Source organism: Lithobates pipiens, unplaced genomic scaffold (genome assembly GCF_037356315.1).
Source record: "Lithobates pipiens isolate NorthernLeopardFrog02 unplaced genomic scaffold, aLitPip1_a1.2 Scaffold_13, whole genome shotgun sequence".
NCBI lineage: Eukaryota > Metazoa > Chordata > Amphibia > Anura > Ranidae > Lithobates > Lithobates pipiens.
Genome location: NW_027507718.1, coordinates 172,694,611 through 172,711,500, shown reverse-complemented (window position 1 = coordinate 172,711,500; position 16,890 = coordinate 172,694,611). Strand labels below are relative to the sequence as shown.

General features: G+C 40.6%; 1 long non-coding RNA gene across 1 annotated transcript; it reads left to right on the top strand.

Annotated features, from left to right (window-relative positions):
• Window positions 1-14,939, top strand: LOC143974459 (uncharacterized). Its single transcript, XR_013272226.1, has 4 exons — window positions 1-153; window positions 7,698-7,752; window positions 13,463-13,558; window positions 14,741-14,939. It is a non-coding gene; the product is annotated as an uncharacterized LOC143974459 (long non-coding RNA).
• Window positions 14,940-16,890: the final 1,951 nt, after the last annotated feature.

Genomic DNA, 16,890 nt, shown 5'->3' with positions numbered 1-16,890 from the left:
CACGTGCTCTGTTAACCTTGGCACATAGGAAGGGCTTTGCAGACACTTCCGGTGACGTCAGGCTCCTTCCTGCTCTCTCCGGTGTGCTGTGTGAGAGGTGTTATTGGCGGAGAGAAGATGGTTCCTCCAGTGCAAGTGTCCCCGCTCATCAAGGTGAGTGTGGGGTGACCTCCCGGCGGTGTGGGATATCGGTAGGACTCAGAGGTAGCCGCCTGTGTCCCCGGACTTCTGGGTGAAGGTGACATTGCTGCCTGCAGACATGACAGGGTCATGCCAATGTACTGCGGGGTAGGCGACTCTGCCGCTCTGCATCTGGTGAGCGTATTACAATGTCATTGTATTCGGAATGACAGCAATGCGATATTTCTAACCCAATCCCCAGTCTGCAATTAAAGGAATGCTGTGCTCCCATGTACATGGAAACACCCCGCTATAGGTTTAGAGGTGCAGCCTGGATTTATCTCCCCACCAGCACAGCCAGATAGGAGAGACCTTACTGGTGATAGGAAAATCAGCCCAAGCTGTCTGCACTACATACAACACCGCAGATCCTCGTCTTTACAGATTTCATCAAAATGCGTTTTTTTTTTTTAAATACAATTTTATTACAATTTTCATTATTATTATACAGGATTTATATAGCGCTGACAGTTTACACAGCGCTTTACAGCATTGGGGCAGACAGTACAATTCAATACAGGGGGGAATCGGAGAGCCCTGCTTGTTAGAGCTTACAATCTACGATATAACACACCAAACAAAAAGCAGGACAGTGTACATAAAAGGTATCAACGTAAGGACAGAAATATCTTCACAGTACATGTTCTCTGAGAATGGCAGGATAACCCATAACCATGCCTACTCACAGATTACAATACATATAATATACGTTGCTTTTAAGGAGGAAGTAAATGATATATATATATAAATTTTCTTTTTATGCAACCTGTAAGGCAAAGGCATAATGAGCTAGTATGCATAGCATACTAGCTCATTATGAATAACTTGCCTGAGAACGAAGCCCCCGAAGCGGTCCTCTGTTTTCATCTTCGCCACTGCCATGTATCCCGGAGTGCCTTCCGGGTCTCGCTGCTCCGGCGCTGTGAATCGCCGGAGCCGCGATGATGTCACTCCCGCACATGCGCACGGGAGCCGACACGAGCAGCATGCCGCCGTGATCTGCAGCCTGCCCAGTGCACCTGCGCGCCACTGTCTATGGCGCATGCGCCGTAGACAGCGGTGGCTGTCTTTTTGTAAATATCTCCTAAACCGTGTAGGTTTAGGAGATATTCTTGAACCTACAGGTAAGCCTTAATCTAGGCTTACCTGTAGGTCAAAGTGGTTTGTAAGGGTTTACAACCACTTTAAAGGAAGAGACTTGTTTTGGTCCTTTTGACCCCCAAATCTCTCCATAACAAGGACCTGTCATCCTTATTTCTATTACAAGTGCATCTCATCAAATTTAGAATATCATCAAAAAGTGACACTCATTGTATATAGATGCATTACACACAGAATGATATATTTCAAACATTTCATTCTTTTAATTTTGAGGGTTATGGCTTACAGCTAGTGAAAACCCAAAATTCAGTATCTCAATAAATTCAAATTTTACATAAGACCAAAAAAAAAACCTTTACAGAGATGCAGATTTCATTTTCCAGCAGCACTTGGCACCTGCCCACGCTGCCAAAAGTACCAATACTTGGATTAATGCATTGGTTCTCACCTCCTGTCCTCAGGACCCACTAACAGGTCAGGTTTGCATCATTTGCTGCTCAGTGATTGCGTTATTCTAGTCCGCATCTCCCCGAGGTAATACGTAAAATCTGGCCTTATAGTGGGTCCTGAGGGGAGAACCACTGGATTAATGATATCACTGCACTTGATTGGCCAGCAAACTCGCCTGACCTAAACCCCATGGAGAATCTGTGGGGTATTGTCTAGAGGAAGAAGCGAGACACCAGACCCTACAATGCAGATGAGGTGAAGGCCATCAAAGCAACCTGGGCTTCCATAACACCTCAGCAGTGCCACAGGCTGATCACCTCCATGTCACGCCACATTGATGCAGTAATAAACGCAAAAGGAGCCCGACCAAGTATTGAGTGCATACTATAATGTACATGGACATACTTTTCAGTAAGACAACATGCTTGACGTGCCTAAACGCTGGCACGTTTTAGCGTTTATTCATTTCAATAGCCAGAATAAATTTAAAATTCTGCCCAATGAACCACACACTGATAAACTGGTTTGACAAAAAGCAGCTTAGTTGAGTTTTTGTATTATGTGATTTTCTGAGATACTGAACTTTTGGGTTTTCTTTAGCTGTAAGCCATAATTATCAAAATTAAGACAGAAATGCTTGAACTATATGACGCTGTAGCGTGTGTGTGTGTATATGTATATATAATACTTTATTTTTTTTTTCACTTTTTGAATGGAATTACTGAAATAAACTTTTTGCTATAAAATTGAGATGCACCTGTTACAAGGGATGTTTATGTTCCTAGAAATAAAAGGACAGTGTAACAATAAAGAACATATTTAAATGTCCCCATCCCTCTGTGCTCACACAGAAGCAAATGCACTCCACTATACATGAGGTATTGCTGTGAACGTTTGCTTGAGAGTGATAATTCTAGCGCTAGGGCTCCTCTCTAACTCTAAACAAGTAACCTGTAAAAGGCACTTAAAACATCACCTATGGAGATTTTTAAGTACCATAGTTTGTCTCCATTCTACAAGCATACACAGTGTTTGCAACTTAAAGACCGGGTGTATTTTTTAAACTCGGTGTTTACATGAAATTAGAATTATGTTACATGTACATTATGTTGTTGCTGTTATGGTAGGCCTGTTTTAGAGACCATACAGAGATTAGCTTTACAGATACTTGATGGGGGTTCTGATCTCCCTTGTCTCAGGTCCCAGTGTTGATGAAGCTTTAAATGTTTGCCGCAGCAGTGGTGTGGTACCTGTGTACACCAAGGATGCTGATTGGCTCGCTTAGAACCAATTACTAGCACTTTTTACACACAAATATGGGCCTGTGCCACTGTGTACTGCTGACTTGCAGCTCAAAGGAACCCAAGACTTCTGTTGGTAAGGCCTCATGCACACTGGTTCTTGTAAATGCTGTTTCTCCTGACAGTAAAAATTCAGCATTAAAAACACACCTAAACCAGAGTTTTTCGAACGTGTTAGACCAGGGATATAGTTTTTCTCGGTGCCAATAAGATACCGATATTTTGGCCACCTCTCAGGCCCATAGCTGATATTGTCTGCCGATATTCTGTATATTTAAAAATACATTTTTTACACGCTTATCACTGTTATTGCTGTCACAGGGAATGTAAACATCCCTACAGTAATAGGCAGTGACAGGTACATCAGTTCTGAGTTACTAGATCTGAAACCCGAACAAAGCATCGGCTTTGTTTGGGTCTTTGGCCAGCCAGCAGACGTGACGGGGGTAGGGGGTGCTGCTGAGCCACATTGGTTGTCATTACAATAAAGCCGCCCATCCACTCTAAAGAACGGTACCAGGGTGATGCATGCATCACACTGGTAAAACCCCTTGCAGCAATGTCGGTTATATCGGGTATGTTTGTGCCCAATACGATACTTCAAAAAAAGTGAATATCCGCCACCGATAATCGGTCAATCCCTACTTTAGACACATTCAGGCATTTATTTTAATGGCCAGAATTTATTCTGGCCATTAAAATAAATGCTCCAGCGTTAAACACACTCTTGGGTACATTTTGGAGTTTTATGTCCAAAAGCTCCCCTCCTGAACACTCTTCTTCTGCATTCAGGAGAAGGAGCTTTGACTGTCTCTAAACTCTGCTGCTCCTAAACGCCTCTAAAAGCCTATATATGCATCGACTCCTAGTGGGAGGTTTACTAAATCAAGAGCACTCAGAATCTGGTGCAGTTGTGCATGGTAGCAAATTGACTTCTAACTTCAGCTCATTTAATTAAGATTTGACAATAAGTTTAGCTAAACTCGCACGATTTTAAACCGACGATGCAGTCTGACTTCGGGGGGTGATTTAACATGCATATCTGCGAGTTTGTGCACAGGTGTCTATTCAAATTGCCCCCAAAGTCACCAAACGTAGTACAGGAACTACTTTTGGGAATCGGGGTGGCGCCATTTCCAGCAATAGCCGCCGTTTTGACATGTCAAATCGGCCCATTGTGAATGTGGGCTAAAACCTGGAAGCTAATTGGTTTCCATGCACAGCTGCACTAGATTTTGCACGCTCCGATTTTAGTAAATACCACATAGGCTTTCATTGAGGGAAGTTCAGTGGCACAGGCAAAAAAACACCCCAAAACATCAGTTTCGGAGCTGCAGTGTGTATGAACCCTAAAGCCTCACACGATGCGATTGTTGACAGACTGTTGTTGGCCGTTAGTAGGCTCCTTTTGACAATTGTTGTGCAACTTTCAGCCAACAAATGGATGACAGGCTAGTAAATTTTCGGCGGACAACAGTCTGTCAGATTTTCGTATATGATCAGTCATACAAAAGTCGTATAAACACGCATGCTCAGAATCGATGCTCACCATACACTAAATTAGCAGAAGGGGCCCAAAGGGAGGCGCTCAAGAGCTGAAATTCCTCGTAGTACGTCACTATGTTACTACTTTTGTTGCACGACAATTGTGTACCGTTAGTATGCAAGACAAGATCCTGGCACATGCCCTTTTGACAAAAATCAGGCACGTGATTGGCCAACAATCGAATTGTGTGTGCGAGGCTTCAGGGGAGATAATTTTTGCATATATAGTATTTCACAAAAGTGAGTACACCCCTCAAATTTTTGTAAATATTTTATTATATCTTTTCATGTGACAGCACTGAAGAAATTACACTTTGCTACAATGTAAAGTAGTGAGTGTACAGCTTGTATAACAATGTAAATTTGCTGTCCTCTCAAAATGACTCAACACGGCCATTAATGTCTAAACTGCTGGCAATAAAAGTGAGTACACCCCTAAGTGAAAATGTCCAAGTTGGGCCCAATTAGTCATTTTCCTTCCCTGGTGTCATGTGACTCGTTGGTGTTACAAGGTCGCAGGTAGAGGTCGACCGATATGGGTTTTTCTCTGGCCGATGCCGATATTTAGAAATCATGGCGGCCGATAGCCGATATATGATGCCGATTTTTTTTTTGGGCCGATATGTTAGGCCGATTTTATTTTATTTATTTATTTTTTTCATTTTTTATTTATTATTATTATTTTTTTAATCCCCCTTGATCTAACACACCTTTCCCGTTGGGGCGTTTTTCAGGCGCTTTTGGACTAAAAATAGCGCCTGTAAAGTGCCTGCAAAACGGCTCCCCTGCAGTCTGTGTGAAAGACAGAGTGCTTTCACACGGAGGCAATGCTCTGGCAGGATCTTAAAAAAAAGTCCTGCAAGCAGCACGTTTGGAGTGGTGTATACCGCTCCTCCACCACTCCTGCCCATTGATATGAATGGGCACCACTGCCAAAGCGCCTGCAATGCGATTTGGCAGCAGTGCTTCATGGGCGCATTTAACCCCTTCCTTGGCCGCTAGCTGGGTTATATGTGCCCCACTAGCAGCCAAATAGCACCGCTAAAATGATGGTAAAGAGCCGCTAAAACTTGCGTTTTACCATCAATGCTCCAGTGTGAAAGCAGCCTTCATAAGTGATACAGAAAATTTCTTACATTTAAACATTTATTAAACAAAACAAACCTCCAATCAGTTTACTTGTATGTATGATTTAGATTTAAAAAAAAAAAAAAAAAACCTATGTATTAAATAAAAACAGGTAGTCAAAACTTTTGGACGAAAAAAAAAAATGGGCTAACTTTACTGTTTTTATTTTATTTTTAAATAGTGTATTTTTTTCCAAAAAAATGCATTTGAAAGACCTCTGTGCAAATGCCGTGTGACATAAAATATTGCAACAACCGCTATTTTATTCCCTAGGATCTCTGCTAAAAAAAATATATATAATTTTTGGGGGGGTCTAAGTGATTTTCTGGCAGAAAATACAGGATTTTTACTTGTAAGCAACAAGTGTCAGAAAAGATTTAGTCTTTAAATGGTTAAACTGAGAACTTCTACACACAGAGATGATTTCATTCATTCATTCAGTGTAAACATTGTATCATTTAGTTCTTTTCTTGGCAGTCTGCCCAGAGAGGAGGAAAGTGTTGCTATGACGACTCAGGCAACTCACACTGACTTCTTACAGAAGTCATTTCAAAGTCCCGCTGTAGTTCTAAATCGACTTTTTATCAGAAAAATCGGCCGATGCCGATTATTTAAAAAACAGCAAATATCGGCCGATATATCGGTCGACCTCTAGTCGCAGGTGTGTTTAAATTTTTAGTGTCATCGCTCTCACTCTTTCATACTGGTCACAGGAAGTTCAACATGGCACCTCATGGCAAAGGACTCTGGAAAAAAAGAATTGCTGCTCTACATAAAGATGGCCTAGGCTATAAGATGATTGCCAAGATTGAGCTGCAGCATGGTGGCCAAGACCATACAGTGGTTTAACAGAACAGGTTCCACTCAGAAAAGGCCTCACCATGGCTGACCAAAGAAGTTGAGTGCACGTGCTCAGCATCATATCCAGAGATTGTCTCTGGGAAATAGACATACGAGTGCTTCCAGCATTGCTGCAGAGGTTTAAGGGGTGGGGTCTGTCAGTGCTCAGACCATACGCCACACACTGCATCGAATTGGTCTGCATGGCTGTCGTCCCAGGAGGAAGCCTCTTTTAAAGATGATGCACAAAAAAGCCCGCAAACTGTTTGCTAATGACAAGCAGACTAAGGACATGGATTACTGGAACCATGTCCTGTAGTCTGATGAGACCAAGATAAACTTATTTGGTTCAGATGGCGTCAAGCATGTGTGGCGGCAACCAGGTGAGGAGTAGAAAGACAAGTGTGTCTTGCCTACATTCAAGCATGGTAGTGGGAGTGTCATGGCCTGGGCCTGCATAAGTGCTGGCGGTACTGGTGAGCTACAGTTCACTGAAGGAACCGTGAGTGGCAACATGTACTGTGACATACTGAAGCAGAGCATGATCCCCTCCCTTCAAAGACTGGGCCGCAGGGCAGTATTCCAACATAATGACCCCAAACACACCTTGAAGATGACCACTGCCTGTCTCCAGACCTAAACACTATTGACCATCTGTGGGGAATCCTCAAACGGAAGTTGGAGGAGCACAAGGTCTCTAACATCCACCAGCTCCGTGATGCCGTCATGGAGGAGTGAAAGAGGACTCCAGTAGCAACCTGTGAAGCTCTGGTGAACTCCATGCCCAAGAGGGTTAAGGCAGTGCTGGAAAATTAATGGTCAGCAAATTTACACTGTTATACAAGCTGTACACTCACTACTTTACATTGTAGCAAAGTGTCATTTCTTCAGTGTTGTCAACTGAAAAGATGTAATATAATGTTTACAAAAATGTGAGGGGTGTACTCACTTTTGTGAGATACTGTTAGTTCTGAAATTTGGGAAGGGGGGAAATAGACTATGGTTGGTGTAAATTCTTAGATCTGAATTGTAATTTGCTGGTGTGAAAATTGCCCTGCAGTCTAGCGTTTGCCAAAGAAAAGCTGAAAAGCTACCTGTCTGTCATTTTTGTACATGTAATACAATAGTACTCTAACTTTGTTTATATTTTAGTTTGCCAGATATTCTGCATTATTGCTTGGGATTGGCTATGGCAGTTCAAGATATGGTAAGTTTTATACAATACATTTTTAAAATGGGAAAACATTCTCCTCCTGTGCAGACAGCACTGTGCTCAGGTGTATGTAAAGCTAATCAATCCAAAAGAAAATCAAATTTAAAGAACTTGCAACTTAACACAATCGTATGTCTCCAATGCGTTACTAATATAGCACTAATACTTGTAGGGCTGCAACTAATGATTATTTTCATAATCGATTAGTTGGCCAATTATTGTTTAGATTAATGGATTCATCGGTTAATGACCATTAAAAATTAAAAACACAAATTGTGTTATTACATGCTTTTATGCAACTTCTCCATTGAAGTATATTGAACCAAAAAAACAAAATAGCACCATTTTGCGTTAAAAGTCCCTGTCTTTTCCAAATATGCAGCAGCTGAAAAAATCATGGATGTGAGCATGTCCCATAGGAAACCATGTAAATGAACTGTAGTGTGTTTCTGCAAAACACACAGAGGTGTGACCCAGGCCTGAGATGAAAAAGAGCAAATAATCGCTACTGTAAGGGGTTCATTTTTTACTATGGGACAGTAAAAGTAATATTTACAGTAGCGATTTGCTCTTTTTGTACTATAAAGGGCTTTTTTTTTTTTTTAAACCCCATTATGTTAGTGGCCGATTAATCGATTCTGAAAATGGTAATCTATTCTGAAAATGGTAATCGATTAGATGTTTCGGCCCTAGATACTTGTATGCAAAAATATGTAGCAAAAAAAAAAACTTGGTGTTGTAAGACCACACCAACACATAATAGAAGGGTGGATAAATAAACCCACATGTGTACCTACTTTAAAAAAAAAAAAATTATACATATATAACGTATACAGTGCCTTGCGAAAGTATTCGGCCCCCTTGAACTTTTCAACCTTTTGCCACATTTCAGGCTTCAAACATAAAGATATAAAATTTTTATTTTTTGTGAAGAATCACCAACAAGTGGGACACAATTGTGAAGTGGAACGAAATCTATTGGATATTTTAAACTTTTTTAGCAAATAAAAAAACTGAAAAGTGGTGCGTGCAAAATTATTCGGCCCCTTTACTTTCAGTGCAGCAAACTCGCTCCAGAAGTTCAGTGAGGATCTCTGAATGATCCAATGTTGTCCTAAATGACTGATGGTGATAAATAGAATCCACCTGTGTGTAATTATGTCTCTGTATAAATGCACCTGCTCTGTGATAGTCTCAGGGCTCTGTTGAAAGCGCAGAGAGCATCATGAAGACCAAGGAACACACCAGGCAGGTCCGTAATACTGTTGTGGAGAAGTTTAAAGCCGCCTTTGGATACAAAAAGATTTCCCAAGCTTTAAACATCCCAAGGAGCACTGTGCAAGCAATCATTTTGAAATGGAAGGAGTATCGGACCACTGCAAATCTACCAAGACCTAGCCATCCCTCTAAACTTTCAGCTCAGACAAGGAGAAGACTGATCAGAGATGCAGCCAAGAGGCCCATGATCACTCTGGATGAACTGCAGAGAACTACAGCTGAGATGGGAGAGTCTGTCCATAGGACAACAATCAGTAGTACACTGCACAAATCTGGCCTTTATGGAAGAGTGGCAAGAAGAAAGCCATTTCTCAAAGATATCCATAAAAAGTCTCGTCTAAAGTTTGCCACAAGCCACCTGGGAGACACACCAAACATGTGGAAGAAGGTGCTCTGGTCAGATGAAACCAAAATCAAACTTTTTGCCCACAATGCAAAACGATATGTTTGGCGTAAAAGCAACACAGCTCATCACCCTCAACACACCATCCCCACTGTCAAACATGGTGGTGGCAGGATCATGGTTTGGGCCTGCTTTTCTTCAGCAGGGACAGGGAAGATGGATGCAGCCAAATACAGGACCATTCTGGATGAAAACCTGTTGGAGTCTGCAAAAGACCTGAAACTGGGACGGAGATTTATCTTCCAACAAGACAATGATCCCAAACATACAGCAAAATCTACAAAGGAATGGTTCACAAATAAACGTATCCAGGTGTTAGAATGGCCAAGTCAAAGTCCAGACCTGAATCCAATCGAGAATCTGTAGAAAGAGCTGAAAACTGCTGTTCACAAACGGTCTCCATCCAACCTCACTGAGCTCGAGCTGTTTTGCAAGGAAGAATGGGCAAGAATTTCAGTCTCTCTCGATGTGCAAAACTGATAGAGACATACCCCAAGCAACTTGCAGCTGTAATCGCAGGAAAAGGTGGCTCTACAAAGTATTAACGCAAGGGGGCCGAATAATTTAGCACGCCCCACTTTTAATTTTATTAGTTAAAAAAGTTTCAAAAATCCAATAGATTTCGTTCCACTTCACAATTGTGTCCCACTTGTTGGTGATTCTTCACAAAAAATAAAAATTTTATATCTTTATGTTTGAAGCCTGAAATGTGGCAAAAGGTTGAAAAGTTCAAGGGGGCCGAATACTTTCGCGAAGGCACTGTGTAGGGAAAACAAAGTTCTAAATTCTTAATCAATCCCACGATTCTTCTTCATAAGCACTGGAGGATATACTAGTTGGGACAGTGTTCATATTATGATCGAGATCACTCACCGATGTTTAGCGGCTGGTGATTAGGTGTCGGCAAACAAGCATTCTCCCTTAGCAGGGCGCAATAGTTTGCAGATCCGTCATTTATGATGTCAACCCTCCTTCGTTGTTGCTGATCACTCTAGATATCCAGTAAGCAGTTATCCTCCCTTTTACAAGGCGCAATAATGTGCAGATCCAAAGTAGCCAATCCTGGCTCTCTCCTCCGCTATTTAGCAATCAATCTCTCAGGAGAGGTAAACTGAAATAAAGAAAAGAAGCAGCATAGCATAAAATCCTTTTAAAAGAATTTCTTATTCTTATTAAAACTACCTACATTTAAAGGTGTCTCCCGTCACTAGTAAAACAGGCATGGGTTATATGAGTCTATCCCAGACAACAAATGTAGCGTGGTAGCCTCCAACAGCACACCCTATGTACGTTTCATCATTAGATGTCCTCATAGGGCATTGGAGAGACACTATGTGATTGTTATGTTGTGTATTTTTTAATTTGATTATTTTTGGATTAATTGGCTTTACATGCACCTAGGCACAGCTCTGTGTGTTTGTTTTTTTTTTTATTTATTTTTTTTTTTTATTTTTTTTACACATTATTTGTTGAGGTTCCTCAATCAGATAGCAGCAGGACAGGATTAATGAATAGATATCACCTTGGCGCGGCCCAACCCCATTTTTCATTAGTTCTGGCTAAGGCCTCGTGCACTGGACAATTTTACAGCTGCTCCTAAGGGAGTCTGGCTTTTTTTTTTCCTGCCTCTAAACTCACCGGCATGTTGGCCTATGGCACATAAGATTTTCTCCTGTCTAAACAGTTAACTGCTTTACTTGTTTATATCCCATACAGTACAGCTTGAAGTAAATCTTCTGGGGTCTAATAGCTTTTTAATCTCATCCAAGCAGCTTGGCAAAATGACTTTACATACAGATTTCTGATACCACATGTGGGCAGATATTGTAGTTCATGTTTTTAAGTTTTCACACTTGCACGCAGTTTGCAGGTGCAGAACTTGCACCTGTTCCCACAGCCAAATCGCACAGAATACTGCATGGCACCCCCACGCATCTCGGCCCGCTGCGCATTTGCAGATGCGGGAACTGCAAGGAAATAGCATGGTCAAATAGACCATGCGTTTTCCCTGCGGCCATGTTTTTAAAAAGGTGCATGCGCCTTCTTTCTGTGGGAAACGTGGACACAGCAACCCATTTGAGAGAGGGTGCTGTGCCTGCGTTCCCCGCAAAATATAAGCAGGCCGCAATAGTGTGAACCTAGATGGATAGTGTCATGCCTGGCACATGGCAGTATTGCTGGTCACATGCTTGAAAAATTACCAGTGTTACTGGTCACAGATAAAGTGCATTAAAAGGCAAGAGAAAAGTACCTGTCTGTAACATAATTTTTCTGTCTTATTTAACCTCTGTTTATGGCTGGCTGTGCCTCTTTAAGGGGATTCCACTTCATTTTCTGTCCCAGAAATGCAACACAAAGTGAGCGGGATTTTTTACATAGTGAGGGGAATAGTTTTAACTAGCAATATTTTCAATAGAACAAAATCTGTGCTTGTAGAAAATGGTTAATGCTGCTTACCTTTGATACCAGGCACTCATATAAACATTCAAAACGGTGCAGCACATTTATAATTCGTTGTGCCCGTAAAAATAATATGCAAAATACAATAAAGTAAATAAATGGATCGTGGCAAAACAATGTTGCAAAATAGGGACGCATGCACATTCAATAGTGTCCATAAATAATAGCCCAAAGTAAAAACTTGTGAAATAAAATATTGTAAACCTCCAGAGAGAAAATGAAATAGAATAAAGTCCTAAACTCTGAAGATGGAAAAGGCTCCTAGGATAGCTGAGATGACACCAAAAACACCCTCAGAATGCCAGCGACCCATTTCCCCCCCCCCCCCCCCCCCCCCCCAACCAGAGTGGTCCATATTAGCTCTGCTAAACAGGATGAACTCCATGGCAGGGGATGGAATAACAGTACAAGCACAGATCTCTGCCAATACACAGGAACTCCTTCAATAGCCAGCTTAATCCAACAGACTCAGAATGGATTGTAGCGCTCCACATGGTGTGATACTGAAAAACCATCCATGATTTAATAAGAGAACGCACTTACATTTCAGAAAGTAATAAACATGGTCTTCCTCCAATAACAAAGATGGCCAACAGTTTGCTGCACATGTGTGTGGCGATTTGTCAAATATGACATCATCGGGGGCAATAATAAAGGAAAGCATATACACATATGTACTTCATGCAGAACACTCATAATGTTACCAGAGACTGCTATGCATGCATTTAAGAGATTTTCTTGGCTCCCATCCTGGCAGCTTTGGTCAGATCTGCAATAGAGGGTTTAATTTAATAGTTGCAGAAACTTCTAGGTCACTCAGGGTAGTTTTCAGTGACTTTTAGAGGTCATTACTTCTCCCTGGTACAGTGATGCAATTAATCAGTTGGAAATCGGGCAACCTACAGCAAAGGTTTTGCACCCTAAGGCTTAATGTACGCGGGACGTTTTTACAACCTCTCCTGAATGATTTAACGGGACAAATAGTAACCCACGTTTAAAACGTCGTGTGTGGTTTTACATTTTTTTTTTGGTTTTTTTCGTGGCTAAATGCGAGTTACTGCGTTTTAGAAGGGGTTGGCGCTTGAAATGCTTCTAAACTCAGCTTATGAACCCATTATTTTGCATTCCAAAAATAGCCTCTAAACTCAACTGCCTATAAACGACCCTATGTACATGTACTGATAAGATAACATAGAAGAGAGTTCAGGAACAGTTGAACAAAATGCCCACCTGCTCCTATATGTCCATTTACTAGCAGCAGTATACATGAGGCCTTAGGGATAAGACACACAAGTTTCACATCATTACTAAAGTTTTATCAGTAAATTCTAGTTGTGAGCACTTACAAGTTGGTGGCTGGCAGGAGCAGTGGAACATGTTTCTTCTGCTTAGTTCTGCATGTAAGGTCTTTTAGCGGCCATAAACTACAAGATGCCCTCAACCACTGTGCTAAAGAGTCTTTTACCATAAGTGAAAGTATATCAATTTTAACTCTGCATTCATTTGGTTTGGTAAAGGAATAGTTAAATGTTTCTGAGATTTCTTACAAATCTCTTTTTACAGCATATTTAAAGCCAAGGGCTGAAGAAGACAGAAGGATTGAGGCAGAGGAGAAAAAGAAACAAGAAGAAGCTGCACGAATTGCAAGGGAGTTGGCAGGTTGGTTGCGTGTAATAGATACTTGTGCAAAAATTGTAATGCAAATCTAACCGGCACATGCTAAGATCAGCCAGCTAGGTTTTTTTTTTTTTTTTCTTTTACTGGAGAGCTAAAATATGGGGGCTGCCATTGCTGAGGCGACCTCTTGGATATTATGCCCATCCAGGTTTCTCTATCGGGTAAGTTAATGATCTAGAACAAGCATGCAGGAAAGAAGTACAGACCTTTCCATACTGCACTAGTGTACTTGGCCAGGTTATTAACTCACTAGATAGTAAAGCAAGCCCCAGAACATGTAGCACTAAAACAAGACCATAGCATTGGCTCCCATAATACTGTTCTTACATGTACTTTTATTTTTTTTTTTTTTACCTCTGATTTTTCAGTTCTCTGAGGAGGAGTAGCGAGTATATTATCTTGCTCCTCCTCTCCCTCTTCCTGCAGTTAGGCTTTTGGGCCTTGCTGTTATGAGGGTTACATTCTTCCAGAATCACGAGTGATTATTGCATCATGAGGGTCAGTTCCAGTATCACAAGAGGTGTTTTGTTTCACAAAACGATAAACAATGAAGACAGAACCATTAAAATGAACCCAAAAAGACAAGGCAGAGATGGAAAGATGCAATGCGTGCACATTTTTGGCATAAATATTGACCTTTGTAACTGCTGAGCGTGCAGGTTTATGTATTTATGGTGCCAATCATATCTTGGAGGAACTAAAGCTAGCATCCAGGAATATCAATTTTGGATTGGTAATTCAGGATTTGGGCCACAGAATGCAGATTCTGACTTCTGAGCTACATACCTGTTCCAGAGCAATGGCTCAAAGTAATCCAGTGAGCCAACATATTGGCTTCCATGTATCCTTTTGGAACAGTTCACTTCACCTAATTAAGAGTACAGATGTATATCTGGGGAAGGAGAAACGGACGCCGCTTTGCACTTAGGTCTTCAATAACTAATGTTTTTTTGGAGTTCCGCTTTGAAAGAGGAGCAAAACATACCTCCGCTCCAGGGAGGTGATGTCTATAGGCTCCCTCACTATCATGTCACTTCTGCAAGCATTTTTTATTTTTTTGGCAAGTAATTTCTGCTTTGTTGTAATTAGCACATATTTTGTGTTGAAGCAAAATTGTAACCAAAATTACATTATATCTGGTAATTTTTGTTTATTTTGTTGCAGAGCAAGAAGATACCATCTTGAAATGAGTTTTCTGTTTTTGCAATCAGAGAATGTCTTCTGGGATTCTTCAATGTATAGCTATTCTGACCATCTTCTAAATCATTTAATAATGTTTTTGTGGACTGGTTTGTACATTTGAAATATATGTACGTTAACAGTATATTTAAAACAAAACAATAAAAGCTGAAACTTTTCATGATCGTTTTTGAGTATTTGAAGACTTGTTTTTGTAATTGTTCTACAGACCTAAAAATGTATGGCTAAACAATGGTTGTGAAAATAGGTTTCAAAAAATGTATCGAATACCCTTATTGGCTATGAAAAATCAAACCTGTTTTTGTGCTTGAACATACGGTGCAAGGTACTGGCACCTCGCAGCATGGCCTGTTTGTAAGGATGAAGACATTCCAAGTGCTATTGTGGCAGTTTTTGAAGGGGGAGATGTGACTTGAGTAAGAGCAAAGCTGTCCCCAGCCCTGTTACCCCCTTCATCCTGCTTCTGACTTGTCCTACTTCCTCTTGTTTCTGACCTTGGCGGATATATGCTTAGTGACTGTGCTTGAATACCTGGGTAACCCCCAGTGAGTGTCAGGGCCATCAATGGCACTGGCAAGTGCCAAATAATGCTTAAAATATATCCGTTTATTTAACAGAATAATAAAGCTATAAAGGAAGCAGTTGTTGTTACAGCATGATATTGAGTTATTTACCAATGTACAGTATACTACCCTTTATTTTTCCACTAAAGAGATTCTCTATTCTGAGGAGAGAGAAAAATACTTCCAGAATATGGTGATAAATAGGAGGGTAGTAGTTTCTATGCCAAAACAAGTCTGCTTCTAAAAATCTGGAAGTGTGTGTGTTATATATATTTACCCCCCCCCCCCCCCTGTGGAAGACTGCAGGGGGTTAGAAGCAGGCTCAATGCCTGCAACTTATGTTAGAAAGGGTAGTTGGGAAAAGAGCATAGCTTACTGTGAGCTGTACAAGCTGCTGCACTGTATTATAGCATACACAATGGCCAGACTGTTCTGGCACAGTAAGTAATCATTTCAACCACTCTGACCCAGACTAGATTTTTAAGTCACTAGAAACATTGAATTCTGGATTAAGCACTGGTCCCTACTGATTATGCTGACTGCTGTCTCGCAGCCTGTTCTTAATTTTGGTCACAGTTTATGCAAAGATCAATAACCGTATTATTATAGTCAAACAGGTGCCAAAACATACAGGCCAAAATACTACTGTATATGCAGCCTGACTGTATTATAATAAATATGGCAAATTCATCTAGTTTTTAACATACTGGAAAATGAAACAGCCCAAGTGTGTGTGTGTGTGTGTGTGTGTGTGTGTGTGTGTGTGTGTCAGGAGGAAGGGAGCTCCTATGTACAGGTGGTGAAGGTGTAATTCTCACAAGGAAAAAATCTGCCCTAACTGTCCTATGTAAATTAAATGTATAAGTAATGTACACCTGAGAAACTGTTTAAGATTGTGATGAGTTCTACAATCGGTCAGTTGGGGAGTTTCTTTGAGTCATGTGCACCTATTGCAACCGTATGAAACGGAAATTCTCATTCAAAAGTTTTTATTTTATGTTAAAATAAATTACATGTACAGAATATAAGACAAATTATGTGATACCAGAAATAAAAAGTAGACATATTGAAGTACGGATGATACAAAGCAACACAGAGTTTTAAACATTTTAATCCCAAGAAAATATAAATATGTCTAAAAGAAAATATATGATTTTAAAGTTTTGACTATAACTTCTAAAGTATGTTTATAGTAAGTATTATATAGTAAGGGAAGAGCATAAAAGGTATATAGGAGGGGAAGGGGAGGGAATAATTCTCTGGAGAAGGTTTTATATATCAGCTAATGTTGTAATTCTATAAAAAAATCTTAATCACCATAACAATAAAACTCGGTTGTCAATATTATCTGAAGTATAATATTTAATCCAGGGTTTCCATATATCATCAAACTTTGTCATCTGGTTTTTATCTATAGCGTCCATTTTAGCATGGATGAAAGATTGATTCATTCTAAGTTTGGTTTCTGCAATATTCACCACATCTGTTTTCCACGCATTGGCTATAGTCTGCTTTGCGGCTATCAGGAGTATGAAACGGAAATTCAGGGAG